The sequence below is a fragment of the Ascaphus truei genome, chromosome 3, assembly GCF_040206685.1.
Source record: "Ascaphus truei isolate aAscTru1 chromosome 3, aAscTru1.hap1, whole genome shotgun sequence".
Lineage (NCBI taxonomy): Eukaryota > Metazoa > Chordata > Amphibia > Anura > Ascaphidae > Ascaphus > Ascaphus truei.
Genome location: NC_134485.1, coordinates 286,615,805 through 286,640,651, shown reverse-complemented (window position 1 = coordinate 286,640,651; position 24,847 = coordinate 286,615,805). Strand labels below are relative to the sequence as shown.

Below are 24,847 nucleotides of genomic sequence, written 5' to 3'. Positions count from 1 at the left end.
CACTTGGTCCACATTGTATTGTATTGTATTGTATGTCTTTATTTATATAGCGCCATTAATGTACATAGCGCTTCACAGCAGTAATACATGTGGTAATCCAATAAATAACAGATAATATAAATAACAGATCATGGGAATAAGTGCTTTAGACATTAAGGAAGAGGAGTCCCTGCTCCGAGGAGCTTACAGTCTAATTGGTAGGTAGGGAGAACGTACAGAGACAGTAGGAGGGAGTTCTGGTAAGTGCATCTGCAGGGGGCCAAGCTTTATGTGCCATGTGTTCAGAATAGCCACAGTCCTATTCATATGCTTCTTTAAGCAAGTGTGTCTTAAGGTGGGTCTTAAAGGTGGATAGAGAGGGTGCTAGTCGGGTACTGAGGGGAAGGGCATTCCAGAGGTGAGGGGCAGTCAATGAAAAAGGTTTAAGGCGGGAGAGGGCTTTAGATACAAAGGGGGTAGAAAGAAGACATCCTTGAGAAGAACGCAAGAGTCTGGATGGTGCATAACGAGAAATTAGGGCTGAGATGTAAGGAGGGGCAGAAGAGTGTAAAGCTTTAAAAGTGAGGAGAAGAATGGAGTGTGAGATGCGGGATTTGATCGGAAGCCAGGAGAGGGATTTCATGAGGGGAGATGCTGAGACAGATCTAGGAAAGAGTAGAGTGATTCTGGCAGCAGCGTTAAGGATAGATTGTAGGGGAGACAGGTGAGAGGCAGGAAGGCCGGACAGCAGGAGGTTACAGTAATCAAGACGGGAGAGAATGAGGGCCTGAGTCAGAGTTTTAGCAGTCGAGCAACAGAGGAAAGGGCGTATCTTTGTTATATTGCGGAGGAAAAAGCGACAAGTTTTAGAAATGTTTTGAATGTGAGGGGCGAATGTGAGAGAGGAGTCGAGTGTGACCCCTAGGCAGCGTGCTTGGGCTACTGGGTGAATGATCGTAGTTCCAACAGTAATGTGGAAGGAGGTAGTAGGGCCAGGTTTGGGAGGAAGTATGAGGAGCTCTGTTTTAGCCATGTTGAGTTTAAGGCGGCGGAGGGCCATCCAGGATGATATAGCAGAGAGACATTCAGGAACTTTGGTTTGTACAGTAGGTGTAAGGTCGGGTGTTGAGAAATATATTTGTGTGTCGTCAGCATAGAGGTGATAATTAAACCCAAAAGATGTTATTAGGTCACCTAGAGAGAGTGTATACAGAGAAAAGAGAAGAGGTCCCAGGACAGAGCCCTGGGGTACCCCCACAGAGAGATCAATAGAGGAGGAGGAGGTATTAGCAGAAGAGACACTGAAAGTACGATGGGAGAGGTAGGATGAGATCCAGGATAGAGCTTTGTTCCGAATGCCAAGAGTATGGAGAATGTGAAGGAGAAGAGGGTGGTCCACGGTGTCAAATGCTGCAGAGAGGTCGAGTAATATGAGCAGAGTGTAATGACCTCTGTCTTTGGCAGCATGGAGGTCGTCAGTTATTTTAGTGAGGGCTGTTTCCGTGGAGTGAGCAGTACGGAAGCCAGATTGTAGAGGGTCTAGGAGAGAATAGGTGTTGAGAAAATGGAGCAAGCGAGCGAATACAAGACGTTCAAGGAGTTTAGAGGCAAAAGGCAGGAGGGAGACAGGCCGATAGTTAGAAAGACAGGTAGGGTCAAGCTTGCTGTTTTTGAGTAATGGTATGACTGTTGCATGTTTGAAGGAGGATGGAAAGGTTCCAGAGCAGAGGGAGGAGTTAAAAATGTGCGTGAGCGTAGGGATTATAGTAGGAGCAAGAGGTTTTAGGAGATGGGAGGGAATGGGGTCAAGAGGGCAAGTGGTAGAGGGAGAAGAGGCGATCAACAGCGACACATCCTCCTCTGAGACAGTGGAAAAAGAGTCAAGGAAGGCAGGAGGAGAGTTAGGAAGAGGTGTAGGATGGGAGGAAGAAACAGAGGGGATGTTCTGACGTATGGATTCCACCTTTTCCTTAAAATAGTCAGCAAAGTCCTGAGCGGAGATGGAGGAAGGAGAGGCAGCGGAGGGTGGTTTGAGTAGAGTATCAAAGACAGAGAACAGTCGGCGTGGGTTAGACTTGTGCATGTTGATTAGTGAAGAAAAGTAGGCTTGTTTAGCTTGCGAGAGGGCAGAGTTGAAACAGGATAGCATAAATTTGTAGTGAAGGAAGTCTGCGAGAGTATGAGATTTCCTCCAGAGGCGTTCAGAGGAACGAGTGGAGGAACGCAGCATGCGCGTGTGGGAATTTAGCCAGGGTCTAGGGTTAAAAGGGCGAGTGCGGCAGAGAGAAAGCGGGGCATGTAGATCAAGAGAGGAGGACAAGGCAGAGTTGTAGTTCCTGACCAGTTTGTCAGGGTCTGTAGCAGATCTGAGAGAGGAGAGGGAGGAGTGTAACGTGGACTCAAAGTCAGGTAAGTGAATAGAGCGCAGGTTTCTGCAGAACCGGGGTGTAGATGGAGGTGGAGAAGTTGAGAAGCGAGATAGAGAGAATGAGATGAGGTGATGGTCAGAGAGAGGAAAAGGGGAAATGGAGAAATCAGAGAGAGAGAAATTTTTAGTGAAAACCAGGTCTAAGTAGTGGCCATCCTTGTGGGTGCTGGCTGCAGTCCACTGTTGAAGGCCAAAAGAAGAGGTTAGAGAAAGAAAGCGGGAAGCCCAAGGGAGAGAGGGGTCATCAATGTGGCAATTGAAGTCCCCAAGGAGAAGAACAGGGGAGTCTGAGGAGAGGAAGAAGGAGAGCCAGGATTCAAAGTGAGAGAGAAAGGCAGAAGGGGGATGAGTAGAGGTAGGTGGGCGATACATGACCGCCACATGAACAGGGAGAGGAGAGAAGATCTGGACAGTGTGAACCTCAAAGGAGGGAAAGGCAAGAGAGGGGGGAATAGGAATAGTTCGGTAACGGCAGAGAGATGAGAGCAGGAGCCCCACACCTCCACCCCTGCCATCAAGGCGCGGAGTGTGGGAGAAGGAAAGGCCACCATAAGAGAGGGCAGCTTCCAGAGCAGAGTCAGACTGAGTGAGCCAGGTCTCAGTTATAGCAAAGAGAAGCAGGGAGTGAGAGAGAAAGAAGTCATGCACAGAGAGGAACTTGTTAGAGAGGGAGCGAGCATTCCAAAGGGCACAGGAGAAAGGGAGAGAGGAGGGAGGGTGGCAGGGGATGGGTATGAGGTTGGAGGGGTTAACACCAGAAGGAGTAGAAGTTGTATGTGGGAGGCGAGGACGAGAGCAAGTAGAAATAAGGCAGGGACCAGGATTGGGAGAGATATCCCCAGAAGCAAGGAGAAGAAGCATGGATAGAAAGAGGATGTGTGAGGATGATTTGTAGGGGTGTGTTTTAGTGCAGGAGGTATAGCTGTGTGGTGACAGAGGACGCAGGTAAGAAAGGAGTTCATGTGAACTGAGAAGTGGGGAAGAAAGGAGAGATGGAGATATATGAATAGAGTTAGAGACATAAGGAGACTGGTGGAAGGAAGTGCATAATTTGAAAATAAGTGCGGTTGCAGCAAATATAAAAAATAAAGGCGGCATCACAGCAATAGTTAAGTGTTGAGATGTGCAGTCTTAGATAGATGATATCCTCTTTTCCAACGTAGATCAAAAGCAGGAATCAGAAGCAGTAGGTGATGTCCACTTTTCCACTTCTTTTTGAACTTCCTTTTTAAACTTCATAAATACTTGAAACATATATACTTAAAAGCATATCTGCTTAAAAGCATGGCTGCTAGCAGCAATGGCTGTTAGGAGTTTACTTATATACTTTTAGAAAGTCACGCCAGAAAGACATGCCAGAGGCTATCTACCTTTTGCAACAAATTTATTATGAGGGATTTGGAAATCCCCTTTCTGACTCCGGCGGCCAGACTAAGATATATTTTATATACGATTTTCACCAGAAACTGGACTATTGACCATCTTTCTCTGTATGTTAACTTTTCTTCATACATAGGACATCTATATATGTATTTATTGCACTGTCACTTAATTTGAATAATTATAGGAATAGAGTGCTAGCGCTTCCTTGTTTATCGAAGCTGGCCAGTATGGACAAAAAAAACTCACCTTAAATCATGTATGGAGTTTGGGAAAAAACCTATAGATGATACTGCAGATATGTGGGTAAAAAAGTTTTTTTTGTCAGACGAGACAAATATTGAACTTTTTGGTTTAAATTTTAAGCGTTAAGTCTGGCACAAGTCCAACACTGTACATCACCCAATCAATACAAACCCAAATGTCAAGCATAGTGGTGGCAACATCATGTTATGGGGATGCTTCTCTTCAGCAGGGACTGGGAAACTTGTCAGGATAGAGGGGAGAATAGATGTGCAAAGTACATCCAAATCCTGTAGAAATATAAAGTCTAAGGTCATAAACCTTGATAAAGTGCTTTTATAGGGCGAAACATGTAGGTGGTGCACTTTTTATCTTGTTGTCCATGAGACGTCAATAAACTACATTTTTATTGGGGTCACCTTGTGATTGTTCATGTTTGGTAGTGCTCCATTTTTTCATATTTATCTCTCAATCCTGAGAAAACATGAAAACCTGTTTGTGTCAGCCAAGGGTCTGAAACTGGGGAGGAAATTCCCATAATCGCACAACAATGACCCAAAGCACAAAGCAAAAGCCACATTGGAGTTGCCGAACGAGAAAATAATTAATGTTCTTCAGTAGCCCAGTCAAAGTCCTGACTTAAATCCAATCGAACATTTATGACGAGACTTGAAGATTGCAGTCCATCGATGACCCACAACAAACTTATCAGAACTGGATCAATTTTCCTGTGAAGAATGGGCAAAATGTCACCTTCCTACTGTGCAAAGATACAGTAGTAGAAAACTATCTAAAAAGACTCATAGCTGTAATTGCTGCAAAAGGTGCTTCTACCAAGTACTTTTAATTTTGTACATTTCACTTACTGACATTTAACCTCCTCCTCATATCACAGTGTTCAGTTTAAGCACTACTGCATAGTAGCTTTGAATAAAAAGTTCATTTGAAAAAGTGTGCATACATTATTTAGAATTCAACAGCATGTGACATTATTGGTAGGGGTGAATACTTCAGCAAACCACTGTATATTTACAAAACTTGTGAGGAAGGGGGTACTGGTATCAGGCCCACCCACCTCTACTATTCAGGACATCAGCTCTAACAGTGTGAGCAAAACCAGCTGATGGGTAGCACCACTGTCACAGCATACTTGTGAGCTCTACTTATCATGGCTCACATCTGTAGAACCCCCCACCCCCCCCAGGCTTGCTTTAAAAGCAGACCACTTCCTGGTTGCCAGCTCAATGTACCTTCTGCACCTTGAAAGGAGCACATTGAGACACCTGAGAGATATGCAAATAAGAGGTGCTACCCAGCAGCTGGTTTAGCTAACACTGCTGGAGCTTTTCTCCAGAAAAGCAAATATTGTGGGTTCTGATCCTGCTGGCCTAAAACCAGTACTCTCTTCCTCACAAGGTTTGCCAATATAGATCCTATGGAAATCCTTTTAGGAAGTGATCATTTAAATATACTTTGCATATCTCCCAAGTATCAAAGTCGTGCTCCTTTTTTTTTTTTTATAACTTGTATTTTATTAGTGGGTAAATGCATGGTATACATGAAAAACAAATCAAATACATATCGAACAGGGTAGCATAAAATGTACAATGACATAAGCATAACATACCTATCAAGCCCACGCGGTATTTCGAGCCCTACTCAACCGCGTGGGTGAAGATCGTAATTCATGTTATGTGTAACAGGGATAAAATGATAATTATTATAAATGAGGGGGGAAAAAAGGGGGGGACGGGGGGGATAGGGGAACGGAGAGAGGGAAGGGGGGGCTTATAGGATAAGGATGCGACGGTTTCTGGAGTCTACTGAGACGGCTCATGAGCTGTGGGACAACGTAGTGGTCCATGTGAAAATATAATATAAGTAGTTAATCATAAGGAGAGTGATGGTCCGAATGGAAACTTGGTTTTCTCTTCACCCAAGGAGAACGCATCTATTACTATTATAGCCAAATTGCTCTACCCCGGGGATGTCTGTCTGAGCTAGCCAAGGAGCCCAAACTTTTAGATAATTGTCGCCAGTATCATTAACTAAGCTTGTTAGTTTTTCCATCTGGCAGATATACCAAATACGATTCCGAATCTTTGGTATAATTGGAATGTCGGGGCGTTTCCATAATGCTGCGATCTCACACCGCGTGGCGATTGCGAAGTGTGCAATTAGTTTGTTGTTTGACTTTGATAGGCCCTTTAGGGGTCTGTTCAGGAGAAACAGCCACGGGTCTGGGGGAATAGTGAGATCAAATATTCTCTGGATTCAATTTCTGATCTTTTCCCATATTGGGGATATCCGCGGGCAGGACCACAGCATATGTAACAGGTCAGCTGTTCCTCAACATTGTTTAGGGCACAGTGGGGAGGACCCTGGTATAAACTTAGAAAATTTGAGTGGGGTGAGGTACCATCTCATAAGAACTTTATATGCGTTCTCCTTCAGTGTGGTGCATACTGAGCTTTTTGCGGCTCCTAAGAATATAGTATTCCATTCTTTGTCCTCCAAGGTCTCCCCAAGGTCCCTTTTCCATTCGGTATGGAATGATGGCATTTGTTGCCTTGAAGTGGCAGACTCGATTACCTCTCTGTATATCGTAGATATGAGTCCCTTAGTGTCGGTTTCTGCCCGACAGAGCTTTTCGAAGTTCGTCAATGGGGGGTATGGGGCGAATTTATTATAGAATGCTCTGATCTGGAGGTATTTGTAGAATTCAGCATGGGGGATGTCTTTTTCTAGTCTGAGGTGGTCAAATGATTTCATTTTTAGATCATAGCCCTCCAGGTCTTTGAGTCTATTATATCCTTTGTATCTCCAGATTGAGTGATTGTGACCAATGAGACCCGGTGCAAAGCTAGGATTATTCCAAATGGGTGACATCAGAGAACTTGCTGAAGTGAGTGAGTTTTTCAATCTTGATACTTCCCAGACAGATAGGGAGTTAGCCATTGAGGTAAGCGGTAACATAGCGTCTTTCCTTGACGACTTAGGTAGCCAAATCAGATTATTAAACTCTAATGGGGAGCAAGCAGCACTTTCTAGCTCCACCCATCTTTTTAATTTAGGGTCAGAATGCCATTGTATGACCTGGCTTAATTGAGCCGCTTTAAAGTATGACAACAGGCAGGGTACCGCTAAGCCCCCTGCTAAGGTAGGTCTCTTCATATTCAGTTTATTTACTCTCGGTTTTTTACCTCCCCAGATAAAGTTGGATATTTCAGACTGAAGTGAGTATATATCCTTCAGTTTGAGTGGCACAGGTAATGTCTGGAAGAGGTATAGGACACGGGGAAGTAGATTCATCTTCACGCTGTGTATCCTTCCTATCCAAGAAATCTTCTTGGAGGACCATCTGATTAGGTCTTGTTTTAGAGTCCAGATTAGTTTGGGATAATTTGCTTTATAGATGTTTTTTGCATCTTTGGTGATATGGATCCCCAGATATTTTATTGAATTCCTTTGCCAGTTAAAATTGAAATTCAATTTCAGTAGTTTCTCAGTATGTCTAGAGAGATTGATATTCAGAGCCTCAGATTTGGATTGGTTTATCTTAAACCCGGAGACCTTAGAGAATTTGTCGAAAAGGTCAAACAAATTAGGTAATGATGTGAGGGGTTTTGAGATGATTAATAGGATATCATCTGCATACAGGGCCGCTTTGTGTGATTGGGAGTATGCGTTTAACCCTGAGATATCCGGATTATCTCGAATACGAGCCGCCAGGGGTTCAATACATAGGGCAAACAGGAGGCGGGATAATGGGCACCCCTGTCTCGTGCCACTTTGGATATAGAAAGGGTCCGAGGGGAAGCCCTGATGTATGACTCTGGCAGATGGGCCTGAGTACAGTGACATAATCGCTCCACTCACCCGATTTCCGAAGCCAAATGCCGCGAGCGTCTCCCGTAAGTATGGCCAGTCTATCCTATCAAAAGCTTTTTCCGCATCCAGACTTAATAACATGCTTTTTCTGTTATTTTTGTTTGCCAATTCCAACAGATCAATAAATTGTCGGGTGTTATCCACTGCCTGCCTCCCCTTAACAAAACCAGCTTGATCTGGATGTATTAGTCTGGGTAGGATTAGACTCAATCTATTGGCCAGTAATTTGGCATTTATTTATATATATCGGTATTAATTAGAGAAATTGGTCTATAGCTTTTACAATTGAGCGGATCCTTGCCAGGTTTATGTATTAGTGATATAGACGCCCGTAGCATATCCTCGGGAATAGGGGCTCCTGCTAAAATAGCATTAAACATATGGAGCAACCGTGGGGCGAGTGATTCGGAGAACTTCTTGTAGTACAACCCCGAAAAGCCATCAGGACCTGGTGCTTTTGATGGTTTCAGTTCCTTAATAGCTTGCGACACTTCTTCCAATGTGAAGTCAGCGCCCATTGCTTCTCTGTCAAGCTCTGTCAATCTCTCCAGATTTGAGCTGGCCAAGAAATCTCTCAGTGCTCTGCTCGTGTTATTATTGTGTGCCACTTTCTTTCCATCATATAGGGAACCATAGAATGAACCGAATTCTTCTGCTATTTTTTTAGGGTTGGCCGTGGGTATACCTGATTTTAAGCGTATAGCTTGGATATTAAATTTAGATTGCCTATCCTTTAGTGCTCGAGCTAGCATCGTATCCGGCCTGTTAGCTTTTTCATAAAATTTCCTCTTTGACCAACATAAGGAATTATCTGCCCGGGAAGTCAGTAACATATTTAATTCCATTTTTGTGTCTTTCAGTTCCTGTGCCGTAGTTGGGTCTGGGTTGGTTTTGTGGTTTGATAGCAGGGAATGTAATTTGGAATTTTGGAGTCTCTGACTCGTTTTCTTTTGGCAGTAATACTGATTATTATGCCCCGTAGAGTTGCTTTATGAGCCTCCCATAGGACCGTATGGGATTCCACAGAGCCTGTGTTTATCTCAAAAAATTGAGTTATTTCCTGATCTATTGTAGTACAAATTTCGGGTATTTTAAGATTAGATTCGTTGAGTTTCCAATTTGCGCCTGGTCGATTGGTCAGAATATTGTTGCACCTGAGCTCGATTGGTTCATGGTCAGACCATGAAATATCATGGATCATTGTATTAGTGACCTTCGGAACCAGGTGGCACGAAACAAATAGATAATCAATTCTACTGTATGAGGGTGGGAATAGAAGGTGTAGTCCCTAGACGTTGGATGGAGCTCCCTCCATATATCTACTAATTGAATGTCTTTCAAGGCACTGCGTAGGGTGTCTTGAGCTCTTTTATTATCAGAGTCGCCTCCCCCTGACCTGTCCAGGGAAGTATGCTTCGTAATATTAAAATCTCCTCCTATTATGATAAATCCTTTAGCTACTGAATTTAACAGGCGGAAGAATCTGTCGAAAAAGATGCCTCTTGTACACAGGGAGCATATAGGGAGGCCAATGTGATGGGCTGCTCGTGAATTGTTCCTGTTAGGATGATAAAGCGACCTTCTGCGTCTTTTTTGATTGTCTGGGCCACAAAAGGGATGGGGTTACTAAATAGAATGGCCACTCCTCTTTTTTTGACAGATGCCGAAGCCGTGTAAAATTGAGTGAAGCCCTTGTCTAGAAACCCAGGCGAGTTATTCTTACTGAAGTGCATCTCCTGCAAGAACAACACCTCTACTTTTTTTCTCTTGTAATCCGTGAAAGCGAGCTTTCTTTTGATCGGGCTATTGAAGCCCTTTACATTATGCGAAATTAATGTGAGCGCCATTTTTCATGGTGGAAGAGAAAATATGTATAGTGAACAGTGTACTTACTCTTGATGTTATTCCTGAAGTTTCTTTCGGATATGTCGATACCTGCCATGTCAGCATGATGTGGTGGACGGAAACCTTGCATCCTAGGGAGGGAAGGGTGAGGGAGAGGACGGGGGCAGGTAGACAATACAAGGTAAGCAACGAGGGGACTGAAACGGGATTAGGGGGGGAAGAAAAAAAAAAGGTGAAAAAATAAAAAGGAAAAGACAAAATACAAGAGCGCATCTCGGGAGCCCCCGAGAGTAGCTCCTGCGCCCAGAGGGTGGGACGTCTTGCTCCATCCAAAGGATGGGCCAATCTCCTACAGTGGAAGTCGACCACCCTGGGTCTTGGGAACGGATCCTCAAATCTGAGGACCGAAAAAGGGAACACATGCGCGAAGGAGAGTAGTTCCCCCGGCATTGTACTTATATTGTATAACTTATATAACTGGTATAACTCATGTATAACTCATATATAACTCATATATCTTGTCTAACATATCAAACTAACTTATCAAACTTGTCAAACCCGTCAATGTTCATATTTGTCAAACCCGACGCCTTTCATACTTGTCCAACCCGTCAACTTTATTATTCGTCCAACCCGTCAACTTTCATACTTGTCCAGTCCGTCCACTGTCGTGTAATATGCAATTAGTATAACTTGTCAATTGGTCAACTGTGACTAAATATATGCCTGTAATAGTAATATGATAACCCTCAATTACCTTTATCATTGAGTTATAGTGAAACCATTAATAGTGATAATAACCACCATAGTAGTGCTACCTATATCCAGGGTAATGGGGTAAACTGGGATCGAATAATTTTGGGTATATTATAGTATGTTCAGTCGTGCTCCTTTTTGAGGCACCTCTCCATATGTTATTTGGAGGGAGGATTGAAGAGATATAGATATAGTTCTTTTTGGAATCTGTCTTAAGATCAAATCCAATGGCGAATTTCCCAAAATCCAGTGGGGGATTTGAAGGTCTTGGCATGTTTTGTTTAGTGCCCGATCCACCTTCAAGTTTTGGTAAAACAAATGTGGACAATCTGTGAATCAGACAGTTTTAACAGTCAGAAGATGAATATCCTCTGGTACATGTCTTTAAGGTCCTTCTTTATACAAATGACAATTGTTTTAATCTACATGACAACAGAAGAACACTTGTGTGTACTAAGGTGCGCCTAGTGAGAACTATCAGTTTATATAGGTATATATAAAAACCTCTTGTGAAAAACAAGTTCACAATGGAATCAAACCTGTCATTATATCATTAACAAGCACAAATGGCCCAGCAAAAATGAACATAAAAAATAAAATTATATATACATATAGCCCTCTTTCCCTATGCCCAAGGGAAATATGCGGGCAACTACGTGTGCTGCTGTACCTGTATGCTCACAGGAGGCCTAAGCCTCCACTTCTGGGTGCCTGGGATGAGCTCTATCTCCTTGTGCACAGCACCTGCACCTATCAGGGATCCCATAATTTGCGGGATAACCCCTCACAGGAACCAATACCACAGCAGTAAACAATAACACAACACAATACATATAACTGATCTTTATTGTAACAATACTACACATATAACACACAATACTACAGTATGTAACACAGTATAGTGCAGTGAACCCAACACTTAGTGGTTCCCCCAAAAGTACTGAGGGTGCTGTGGCACCAATAACCCCTGGTGCCTGCCCCAGCAATCCCACCCAAATGTGAGGTAGTGCTATCCCCTGTGAATGTTGGTGCACGTTGGGTACCTGCCTGGGTACACCAGTACCCAGATGTGGCTTACAGAGGTGTGTTGGAGTGAGTCCCATGCAGCGGGGCATCCGACAACAATTCCCCTCTCTCCTAAGGGTCCTCGGGGTGTGAGCTCCAGCCAGAGGGTCTCACACAATGTCCCAAAGTACTGTGGCCTGGTCCAAGGCCGCAGATCGCCGCGTGGCTGACTGCCACCGGCGCACCAATAATAATAATAATGGGAAGAGTCCCTGTCTGGGGCCTTCCCTGCAACACAGATCTCACATGGCTCAGGGCCTAACTGGCGCCTATGGGGCAAAGTCTAGGCCTAGTCCAGGAAGCACTGCTCCCTGGACACCATCTTCTCTCTTTGCTCCTCTGTCAGGACTGACTAGCGTGCTCCCTGCACACGGAGGATATCCTGTCCTTACCTGCTGCCAGACTCCCATTGGCTGGGACAGTCCCATGTCGTAGTCCCTCCCCCTGAGGATTCTGGAACATGTAGTCCCGCTGCTGCATACACGGAACCATTCTAAAATGGCCGCCACACTCCTGACACCTTGCATGCGCGTCAAACAGCAGAGCAGATCCCCGCACCGGAGGCAGGGTAGGGGACTCTGCTACATACATATATCATAAAACCACTAATAGATAATCTTCCTCAGATGCGATAAAGCAGCAAACGCAGAACTTGAGGCACAGTGATGATGGCAGTGGTGGTCAAAGGTGTTGCTATACCAGACCAATATTAAAGAAATATGATAGTCTCTGTAAGAGTAGTAGCCATATACACTGTCACTTTTTCAGGTGGTGAAAAAGTCTAAAGGTTCTGCCCCAATTTCCAGGATGACCAATCCTAGTCACATAGAACCTCCAAAACAAAAGAAAAAGATATGAGGCGCAGACATAGTGTAGAAATTTTTATATGTAACGGTATTTCTGAACCGGCCTGACCCACCCAATCTCACATTGGCCCCTGTGGTCTAACCGGTCCCCATTACAGTGTGGTAGTGTCTGGTGGTGCACCTGTTGGCAACAGGACTCCTGAGTCTCCCGCATGATGGTGTGTGGGGAGGACCCGTCCAGACAGGCAGCTGAGGTAGTGTGCTGAGTCTCACCTAGTTCCAGTGCAGCGCCTCCACCTCATCAGGGTCCCTGCGTCCGCATGGGGATGATCCTGTTGAGGAACTCCTTCGTGGTGCTCCTCTCTGTACAGTCACTCCACACATGTACACGAGAGGGTTTGTGATTGAGAACATCTTTATTGTCTGAGTGGGCTAGCTGCCCCTCGCAGTAGATATCTAGCCACTCATGTTCAGTCAGTGCCTCCCTTTAAAAGGTGTATCTCTCCTTTAATAGGGATTCCCTATCCCCGCAGGGATCTCTGCCCTGTGCCAGGTCCCTGGACACAGTCTCCTTTTCAGTTACTATAACATAACCAGAACTTTCCAGTAACTCAGGCTAGGACTAGAACTTGAACTCCTCCTCCTCTTAGCTGAACTTGTACTAGAACTACTTTTAGAAACAGTGCTGTGCCTTATGTACACTCTGGAAGCTGACACACCTCTGACATCACTAACCATGGAGTCAGAGCATGTGACCACTCCCATCCATACACAGGGCACCCCACCAGGGTGTGAGGGCAAACCTCCATAATTACTGCTGGCATGCCCACAACTTACCAGGCCTTACTGTCAGCAGGAGAGATGACAGTAGCCATTTTACATGACCGCTACATATATAAGGATAAAATTCAATAACAAGTGAAAAATGCACTCACAAAGGTAATGTATGCAAGGTCTCTTACTGCGTCTGGTAACTATCAGCTGCTGTTTGTCTCCGTTTCCTCTGGCGCTTGGGAACTTAACCGCTGGAGCATTTATGGTGTTTAGAGGGTGATGAGGTACTTCTGTGAGCACGTAGCGACCCCCGTTAGTCCACAGGGGTCGTTCCTGCGTTCCGTGAACCACCCCATGTCCTCCAACGATGTCATTGTTGTCCTGGCAACCACCTGGATGTGACTTTCGTGTCCCGGAAGTGATACAGCAATACCCCTTGATGTGCAATAGTGTATACAGAGCTCAGGGCTTGCTGCTGGTATCGAGTGTTCTTGAGGCTGCTACAGGATGTGTCTCAAGTCCGTCTGTGTGCTGCTTCATCCAACACATTTACTACACTTTCATGTGGCTTCATCAGGGACATGCACGTCACATTCGCGTGGTTGCCGCGACAACACGGATGCCGGTGGAGGACACAGGGAAGCTTTACGGAAAGTAGGAATGACCCCTGTAAAAGGGGAAAGTAGGAATGATCGCCACACACTCACAGAAGTACCTCATCGCCCTCTAAACACCCTAAATGCTCCAGCAGTTAAGCTCCCAAGCGCCAGAGGAAACAGAGACAAGCAGCAGCTGATAATTACCAGAGGCAGTAAGAGATTGCGGTCTCTAACTACAGGCGACTACACCGTGCTTGCATTACCTTTGTGAGTGAATTTTTGACTTGTTATTGAATTTTATCCTTATATAAAAAAAAATTACACTATGTCTGCGCCCCATATCTTTTTCTTTTGTAATGATTTTAATCTACCCTGTGTAACACTTTGTTGACTGCATTCCCCTAAGAGGACAAAACATTATTTGCTGCTGGAGATTCTACAACCACTTGACAGATAAAATATCAGGCAAAAGGAACCTATTGCAAGGTAAATACCAATATACTGAATGCCCATAGAAGCATTTCCATGTACATCACATACATTATAATTATGGCCGGAATTTACTTTTTCTTGCAATTCTGTATATACCATCATAGAAACACTAAATCACACATCTCTATGCTAAACACCATAATTAAGATAAAGCAATGTCTTTTATATTTGATATATTCTTTCTTTCTCCTCACATCTCCACTGAAATCATGGAAGCAGTACACTGTAGTTATATTCTTTTGAAAGACACCGAGTCAGCTTGATGAGAGGAGACTGCTATTCTTGTAACACAGCTTCTTCCCTTTTTACTTGAAATCGTTTTGAAGAAATACAATTTTGAGCGTCTACCAATACCAAGAAACGCAGAATTTCTAGGAACATATTCATTTGAAAATAGTGAATACTAATTATGTACAGTATACTGCACAAATTGCTTGGCAGACTAAAGGGTGACAAAACATTTAGCACATGAAAAGCCTGCTATTTTACCTTGTAATAACAGAAGAAACAAGGCACTTATCTAGCAACTATCAGCATAGAATTGATTAACAGTCAATTGTAATGCTGTTTAGCCAGCCATGGAGAGCAACTACAGTAAGTGACAGACTTTATTTGAACATTTTGAATTCAGGTAAAATAGAAAGATATTCCTGTAGGAATCTGCTATCTATCAAGTCTTTCCAGCAGCGAACAAATAGAGACAGGCAAACATTTTGCAGAAATGTAAATCTGCCACGGATTAGACTGAAAAATGCAGATTCTTTTTAATATCAGTGAAAATCCACTTTACGAGGGAGAGAAGGACAGAGATTTTAATAGCTATCCCCTCAAACCTTCCTCCAAATAAAAAATGGAGAGATACCTCTGCACAAAAAGGAGCACACCTTAGATACCTGGGATATATGCAAAGTATATTTACATGGCTCACACCCCAGACTTCCTGAAATGATTTTCATAGAACCTACAGTGGTGTGCAGATATTTCAATTTTTGGGGGCACCTGAGCGAACTCCACAATGCTTTTAAATTAGACATTACATATAGAATCTATCAAAACAACTTCAAAGTAGGAGAAGGGTACAACAAAATGTCAAAGGCGCATATGATCCCTCTCAGCACAGTGAAGTCCATCAATATGAAGTGGAAGATGCATCATACCACCCAGATCAGGTCACCGTTGCAAACTGAGCAGCCGGGCAAGCAGGAAACAGATTTGGGATGTCACGCTGAAGCCAAAAATGACCTTGAGAGATCTGAAAAGTTCTGTGTCTGAGATGGGAGTCAGTGTTCACACCAAAAATAAGCTAGTCTCTCTACACAAAGCTAGCCTCTCTACACAAAGCTAGCCTGTAGGATTGGGTGACAAAAAATAAACCATTATTAAAAAAGACTCATCTGAAATCATGTTTGGAGTTTGTATGGTGTCAGGCCAAACCACTATCTAGTATTCAGGACAGCAGCACTAACAGTGTGAGCAAAACCAACTGCTGGGTTTACACCACTGTCACAGAATACTTGTGAGTTCTACTTATCATGGCTCACATCTGTAGCCCGCCTCCCCCTGGCTTGCTTTAAAAGCAGACCACTTCCGGGTTGCCAGCTCAATGTACCTTCTGCACCTTGAAAGGAGCACACTGAGATACCTGGGAGATATGTAAATAAGAGGTGCTACCCAGCAGCTAGTTTAGCCAACACTGCTGGAGCTTCCGCCCAGAATAGCACATGTTGTGGGTTCTGATTCTGTTGGTATAAAACCACTATCCACTTCCTCACAAGGTTTGTCAATATAGGTCCTATGGAAATTCTATTAGGAAGTATGAGGTGATATAATTTAAATATACTTTGCATATCTCATTAGCATATCTCCCAAGTATCAAAGTCGTGCTCCTTTTTGAGCATAGGCGCCTCTCTATATGTTATTTGGAGGGATGTTTGAGTATATATATATATAATATATATATATATATATGTATGTAACAGACTTCTCCCCCCTCCCCCCAATCGCAGATAGGGACCATGTGGGGAATCTGTATGCATTACCAGGTGTGGTGCAATACCAGTCAGGCTCACATGAGGCCTGAGCCTCCACTGATGGGAACCTGGGGTGTAGCCTGGAACGATACTCACAATATAACAGCGCCTCCAACTGTGTGGGATCCTAGAGTATAGAATAACACCTGACACAGGACCCACATATAGTAACCACATACACCAGTCTATGGTTAAACAGTTTACTATATGAAGATAAGAACAACACAATTACCTCAACAGCATCACAATAGTGTCACTCTATAACACTGACCTCCTAGGGCCATAAACCCACACCCCATACCCAAGTGTCCCACAATCCCACCCAAGTGTGAGACAGCGCTGCCCACTAGATGAGGTGTATTGTTGGTGCACTTGGTGTATACCTGCCCAGGGCTCCTTCACCCGGGTATAGCAGAAAAGCAAGAGGATCCGCCTGCGTACAGTGCCAAAGCCTCAGCGATGGCGTCCTCTTCAAAATAGGATGGTCTCCCTCTGGGTGATCTCACCGTACAGATAGTCTTATCTTTAGTGAGGTAGGTCTGGTCCCAGACCACATTTGTCAGAGTCGCGCAGCACTGCAGCTGTGTCCCTGAACTTAACACACTACTAAGGGGCAAGGTCCCTAACTGAAGGGGCCTTCCCAACAGCAGCCACAATCTAAGATGAGTAGGGGCCTAGCTGGGGCCTAGGGGGGGTCTCTGGCCTAGTGCAGGGGACACTTGCTCCCTGCACATATACACCCTCCCCTGTCCATGTCCAGCTACTACTGACTTCCTTCTCTGAGCACGTAAAATCTATATCCTCCCTCATGAGAATGTGGCTGTTCCATTGGCTCCCTGGCGTCAGGTGGTTGGCAGCCCCAGTGGCAGTAGTCCCCGCAGGACCTCCTTAGTATTGTCACCTCGTGCACGATCTGCACTGCGCATGCGCGAGTCTCGAATGGCCACCGCTGCTGACTGCGCATGCGCGAACTGGGGATGTCCCTGCGCTACGGAGCACCATGGCAGCCATTCCCCACTCCTTGTAATGGCCACCATATCGCTACTGCGCATGTGTGAGCCTCCCGCAAGATGGAGGCGCCCTGCAAAGGGAGCCGCCGGCCACACCGTCGCCACCCGCAACCGCCCCCAGAAGAGGTAAGAGAGTTGGTTAACGAAGGACCGGAGAGCCAGATGGGACCTGGCTACATATAGTTCTTGAGACTCTAATAAAATAGGTTAGTTTTGGTCTCTCAGATTTGGAATCTGATTTAAGATCAATTCCAATGGCAAATTTCACAAAATCCAGTGCAGATTCAAAGGTCTTTAGCAGGCAGAACATTTTGCTGAATATCCCATATCTCTGGTACGTCTTTAAGATCTTTCTTTATACAAATTACAATAGTTTGTATCTACCCTCCCTGTGTATTAGTTTGTTTATTGCATTCCCCTAAGAGGACAACACATTGTTTGCTTCTGCAGATTCTACAACCAATTGACAATTAAAATATCAGGCAAAGGGAACCTATTGCAAAGTAAAGACCAATATACTGAATGCCCATAGAAATATTTGCATGTACATCACATACATTATAATAATGGCCAGAATTGACTGTTTCTTGCAATTCTGTATATACATCCTACAATCACACATCTCTATGCTAAACACCATAATTTAGATTAAGCGTTGCCTTTATATTTGATTGTGTGACTTTTTGTTCTCCTCACATCTCGACTGAAATCATGGAAGCAGTACACTAGTTATATTCTATTTGAAAGACACCGAGTCAGCTTGATGCGAGGAGACTGCTATACTTGGAACACAGCTTCTTCCCTTTTTACTTGAAATCGTTTTGAAGAAATACAATTTTGAGCGTCTACCAATACCAAGAAACGCAGAATTTCTAGGAACATATTCATTTAAAAATAGCACTGAATACTGATTATGTACAGTATACTGCACAAATTGCTTGGCAGACTAAAAGGTGACAAAACATTTAGCACATGAAAAGCCTGCTATTTTACCTTGTAATAACAGAAGAAACAAGGCACTTATCTAGCAACTATCAGCATAGAATTGATCAACAGTCAATTGTAATGCTGTTTAGCCAGCCATGGAGAGCAACTAAGAAATCACCCGATAAAGTGATTTCCAATCACGAAACGCTTAGGGTTCATTTTTGCAGGCCGTGTCCCCCGGATCTTCTTAAACTCCACATGCCGCCAGCAACCACTTGGAGACGGTCTGAAAGGTGAATCACAATACGGTTGCACTTACACCAGGTCATGTCTCAAACAGGCAAGCAGGCAGGAGAAGGACATTATCGGACAAGCAGCTTTGCCACAGCAGGTGCCACACTTCCCCAAAAGTGTGAATGCCTTTTTATATCTTACCATATGTGAGTTGAATGATTACCTATGTTTTTATATGTTTTTAATAAACTGAATCACACTATGGGCGTTCTCTGCGCTTTCCTATCTTTGTTTTTAATTGTAATGCAATTAAGACAGCCATGGACAGCAATTACGTGACAGACTTTATTTGATCATTTTGGAGTTCATGTGAAATAGATATTCCTGTGGCAATCTCCTATCTACAAAGACTTGATAGCATTGGGTTACATTTTAGCAGAAATTCAAATGTGGATCAATCTGAAAAAAGGCAGATTTTTTTTTTTTTTCTATTACTGAAAATCCATCATGTGAAGGAGAGGGGGAGAGATTTGAATACATATATATCCTCTGAAATCTCCCTCCAAATAACATATTGAGACATCTTTGCCCCAAAAAGAAGGGCCACTCCCTTAGATACTGTACCTGGGAGAAATGATAAATATATTTAAATGACTCACACCCCACACTTCCTTAAAGGATTTCCATAGGACCTAGGAATAGTTTGCACTATCATTAGTTACTGTATGTCCCCTGACAGCCACGAAACACGTAGGGCTATCTCTGGAAGGACTGTGGTCTCTTTCTGGAACCTTTGGCTATCCGGAGCCTATGAACACTAAGCATTGTGGGAATGAACGCCAAGCATTGTGGGAAAGAACAAAGCACAGGAAACAGTCTGGGTGGCACTCGAAGCTTCCCCCCGTATTGCTGAAACAGACGTGAGGAATTGAATGTCATCGGATGACTGACATTACACAGAATATATTGTTCAAATGCTTTGGGAAAAAAAAACTATTTTATACCCTGTGATTACGATACTTATCCTGTGATGAGTTCTTTAAGGAAAAGTACAAAACAATACCACAATATTAGCCTTCTTGTGCTTGTCTCCTATTGAAATCTATATAGTGTTCTTGAGACTCTAGTAAAATGGGTCGGTCTCAGTCTCTCGGATTTGGATTCCCCAAACGGATTTGTAAAAATCCAATGGCGAATTACAAAATAAAAATATTAGTGCCCAATATGCCTCGGAGATTGGTAAAATCAGTGCGGAAAATCCACAAAATCGGCTTTTTACAGTTTCACCCAACTGTATGAGCTGAAGGAATTTCACATTGTAACTTGTGCTCTATTTGTTACCTTAATATATAGGATTCAAAGATGAAAGTATAGTATACGGATGTTTTTGAAAACTATCTTTTTTTCCCCCTTCAAATATACTGTGACAGCACAGATAGCAGGAAGCCTCAGTGCATACAGAAAATTGATGAAAAACAGTCCCAGAGCCAGTGCATCAAAAACTTGCAGCAGACAACACAGACACATTGTTAGGGAAGGAAACGTTCACAGGAATCATAAAAAGGTGCTAAGTAAGTCTATATAAGACCAGCATCTGTTGTGCCCATGTGTGTATGGATAAGACGGGTGATATCTGACCCACAAACAGTGCAGAGAGGGGGAGAGGGAGAAGAACCCACCGGCAAGAGTATCCTTCGTAACCAACCTCACTAAATCATCCCCAAGGGTCCCACCACAAAAGTCAATATCCCACTGGCTCAATGCATAAACACAAGTGTATGATTGTAACACTCACAAGATTGAAGTCCTGGTTAGTTGTTCCTGATGTGTGTGCTTCCTGCCATCTTGCAAAGACAGGCGAAAATCCAAAGGATGGTGGTGCACAGCAAAAATGAGAGAAAGCTGGACATGAAGCTCCAAGATAAAAACTATTTATTGGGCTCTTAAGCAAACATGTATAAGGTAAAGGAAAGTCTTCTGACGCGTTTCACAGCCGTGTACTGTAGGTGCTTAAGAGCCCAATAAATTGATTTCATCTCAGCTTCATGTCCAGCTTTCCCTCATTTTTGCAGTGCACCGCCATCCTTTGGATTTTCATCTAGCATCAGTATATAGCTTAAGAACTAGGGGTGGAGATAAACTCTCTAGGGAGTATTCAAATTGAGTAGTGAGATTATCATTAATAATCAGGCATTTATTATGCTACAGTAGGTATCAGGGGTGGATGAATAGCAAAGTGTGAAGAGGTGACAGGGTGCTGTGCTCACATCTTGTCTATAATGTCGAGCTCCAAAAAGATGAGGGAGCGGAGGGCATCAAAAATATATAAAAAGAAAAAAACAAGAACAGACCATAGAATAGTAATGCTGGAATAAGTATGGATAACAAAAATAGAAAATCTGCAAAGGTTATACTCACATTCTAGTGAGTATCAATGGCAATAACGCAGTGGCAAATACCAAGAGGTGCCTATTGGTAATGAAACCGGTGGTTATCGAGACAGCTGATTGCGTTCGTCACTCCTCCCAGGGGTCCCCCACACACGTGTTTCACCTTTGGTCAGTTTCTTCAGGAGTTGTATTAGCCAGTCCTCATACTGCTGCTATTTAAGCAATCCTGACTATTTGCATAACGCTGGCTAATTAATATTATACCCGTCTCACAATTGTCTATAAAACTAAACTCATTGTTTGCTGATGTCAATGCTGTATTACAACAATTACCCATCAAAAAAAGTGTATGCACACACACTCTAGAGCTAATATATTTGTTAATGAAAAAGTGGAAACTATCTAGAGAAGAGCACCATACATACTCCTATCAGAAAGAGATTGTGCCTGATACACTTGCACATCCCCAGTGGTAAAAACAGCGTAATATACATTATCCAGTTGGAAAATATTACACTATATTTTTCTGCTCATCTATTTCTTTAAAAACACAGATATACCCAACAAGATATACCCAACACACATACCCAACAAGCTCTGAGAAACCCCAAATATTACCACATATATGTATATAGGTGTCAAAAGGAGTGCTAGTGGGTGTGGCTAAATGTATACAACAACAAAAACAAAGATGCCCAAAGCTACTGCCAATGTGACACAGTGCAATACCTATATATTCTATTGAAAAGGGCAATTTAGTTAAACCCTTTGGCCAAAGCGTCTTAAACCTGCTAGCCAACTTCAAGGCATGACCGTTAGCAGGTCCTAACACTCCAGAGTTAAAATTCTTATTTACCTGTATAATTACAAGAATGATCAGCGTTGGATCTGTCATAACCTGGCAAAATGAAACCGACCTGCCAACTTGGAAAGGGGTGAGCTTAAATCTTTGGGGGGAGGGGCCACCAACCTCCCAAAAACAGCTGAGACCAGGGATCGCCAGACTTCGACTGTTTCTTCTCCTGAAGAAGCAGTCGACGTTTGGCGATCGCAATCCGGAGGTGTGATGTCATCACGTTGGGACATCTGATGGAAAACAGGGCTGACACGCGGAAGTAGGATGACGCTAGGAACACGAGGACTGTATGCGCACCAGCCCCCGTTGCGAGAGCTCCTACGACCGCGGCGCCTTGAACTCCCACCACCGGAGAGCGAAACCAGCACTTTGTTGTACATTGCTCTGTATGAGGGTCAATATGTGAGTTTGCATTATCAAGCTTATTGTATGTGCTTAATACAATTTGAACCCTCTACACTATCCTGTTCATTTTTTTCACTTTTTGGTGAGAATTGCTGTGGAGCGGTTTGCCACTCCAAGTACCTTGACGAGCTTACTCTGTGTTTATACAAGATTGTACTATTCTTGTGTTTCCTTTTTTATGTACCCACCGATGACTTGTGCTCCCTGAGTTTTTCATTACTGTTCCCGTCTATTGATGCCTGAAATGGTCAATCTGTAGTGATACACCCAGTCTGAAGGGCCTGTTTGGATTCCAAAACTCTAATGTTGGCCCACTAAAATGAATCACAACTTACATTGAATCTACAAATCTCCAGTACCAATTACAGCTACAAGAACGTTGCACTGTGTAGGGTTCCTAAAGGTATTAATTGATATGTTCCTCAGAAATCATCCAATGTCCACGAGAACAAATATAGAACGTCATTTGTCTATTTAACACACTACTATAGCTTACTGTAGTTGCAATAAAGCAGAAAAAGGACACCCAGGACCGTTTGTCTAGTAAGGGTAATACGTTTAGCAGCTTTTAAAGTAACTCGCAACACTACTTAAAATATAGTGGATTAATTTATTAGGTGCTTGTAATGGAGAATCATGGTGCAGCAATTACAACGGTAAAATGGCCGGGTGCGAAACAAAAACATTTCTAATAAACTCACAATGAATCCCACCCAAATATTTTTATTTTACAATGGGTTTTTTTAAGTCCTTATATAAACAGTGGTGTATGAGACCATGATAAAAATGGAATAGAAAATAAAAAATAAGGAACTTATAATCAATGAAAAATATAGTGTTGGTGCACTGTATACATGAGCAAATAAATGAACCCATTACATACAATAACAGATATACAGTTTGCATTCTATGTTTTTACATATCAGGACATAATAATAATTATCTGTTCCTTAGCAGGTCTTAAAATTAGGTAAATACAACCTCAGATTAACAACAATACATGACATATTACACCGTGTCATGATTTAAGAAAAATAAAGCCAAAATGGAGAAGCTATGTGTGAAAAACTACGTACACCCTTACTGCTTCCATAGGAATTAAGATGCTAAGAAGCAGACAGGTGCTGCCCTTGATTAATTGATCATAAGCAAGTGTTACCACATCTATAAAAGCCAAAGTTTTAGCAGTTTGCTGGTCTGGAGCATTCAGGTATGTGTTAACACAATGCAAAGGAGGAAAGACATCAGCAATGATCTTAGAGAAGCAATTGTTGCTGCACAATCTGGGAAGGGTTATAAGGCAATTTCCAAACAATTTAAAGTCCATCATTCTACAGTGAGAAAGATTATTCAAAAGTGGAAAACATTCAAGACAGTCGCCAATCTTCCCAGGAGTGGACATCCCAGCAAATTCACCCCAAGGTCAGACCGTGCAATGCTCAGAGAAATTACAAGAAACCCAAGAGTTACATCTCAGACTCTACAGGCCTCAGTTAGCATGTTAAATGTTAAAATTCATGACAGTACAGTTAGAAAAAGACTGAACAAGTATGGTTTGTTTGGAAGGGTTGCCAGGAGAAAGCCTCTTCTCTCTAAAAAGAACAAGTCAGCACGGCTTAGGTTTGCAAAGTTGCATCTGAACAAACCACAAGACTTCTGGAACAATGTCCTTTGGACAGACGAGACAAAAGTGGAGATGTTTGGCCATAATGCACAGCGCCACGTTTGTCGAAAACCAAACACAGCATATCAGCACAAACACCTCATACCAACTGTCAAGCACAGTGTTGGAGGGGTGATGATTTGGGCTTGTTTTGCAGCCACATGACCTGGGAACCTTGCAGTCATTGAGTCGACCATGAACTCCTCTGTATACCAAAGTATTCTACAGTCAAATGTGAGGCCATATGTCCGACAGCTAAAGCTTGGCCGAAATTTGGTCATGCAACAGGACAATGATCCCAAGCACACCAGCAAATCTATAACAGAATGGCTAAAAAAAAAAAAGAAAGAAAAGAATCAAGGTGTTGCAATGGTCCAGTCAAAGTCCAGACCTTAACCCGATTGAAATGCTGTGGCTGGACCTTAAGAGAGCTGTGCATAAACAAATGCCCACAAACCTCAATGAACTGAAGCAACGTTGTAAAGAAGAGTGGGTCAAAATTCCTCCACAACGATGTGAGAGACTGAAAGTCATACAGAAAACGATTACTTCAAGTTATTGCTGCTAAAGGTGGTTCTACAAGCTATTGAATCATAAGGTATACTTAGTTTTTCACACATGGCTTCTCCATTTTGGCTTTATTTTTGTTAAATAAATCATGACAGTGTAATATGTCATGTGTTGTTGTTCATCTGAGGTTGTATTTACCTAATTTTAAGACCTGCTAAGGAACAGATGATTGTTATTATGTCCTGATATGTAAAACCATAGAATTCAAAGAGGGTGTACTTTATTTTTCACACAACTGTATTGATATATTTTTTTTAAATATGCCTGTGAGAAGTGGCCTGCTGGTTAAGGTACTGGCTTTGTTGCACGAGAATGTACTTTCAGTTCCAGTACCCACAGTATGTCAATTTGCCTAATGTCAAATCTACCCTGGGCTCCAAATCCCTGCAAAATTCAATATATATCGCGCAATTACATTAAACTATGTTTCTTTTCAATGTTTCTTTAGTGGTTTATTAATTACAATAAAAATTGCTTGCCCCCCCCCCCCCCATCTTTTTCTTC

The 24,847-nt window shown here is 43.0% G+C and overlaps 1 long non-coding RNA gene across 1 annotated transcript; it reads right to left on the bottom strand.

The window, feature by feature from the left end:
* Positions 1-4,186: 4,186 nt before the first annotated feature.
* LOC142491075 (uncharacterized) lies at positions 4,187-13,761 on the bottom strand. The gene is made up of 3 exons (XR_012800264.1): positions 13,329-13,761; positions 9,815-9,963; positions 4,187-4,758 (listed from the first exon to the last, which is right to left on the bottom strand). It is a non-coding gene; the product is annotated as an uncharacterized LOC142491075 (long non-coding RNA).
* Positions 13,762-24,847: the final 11,086 nt, after the last annotated feature.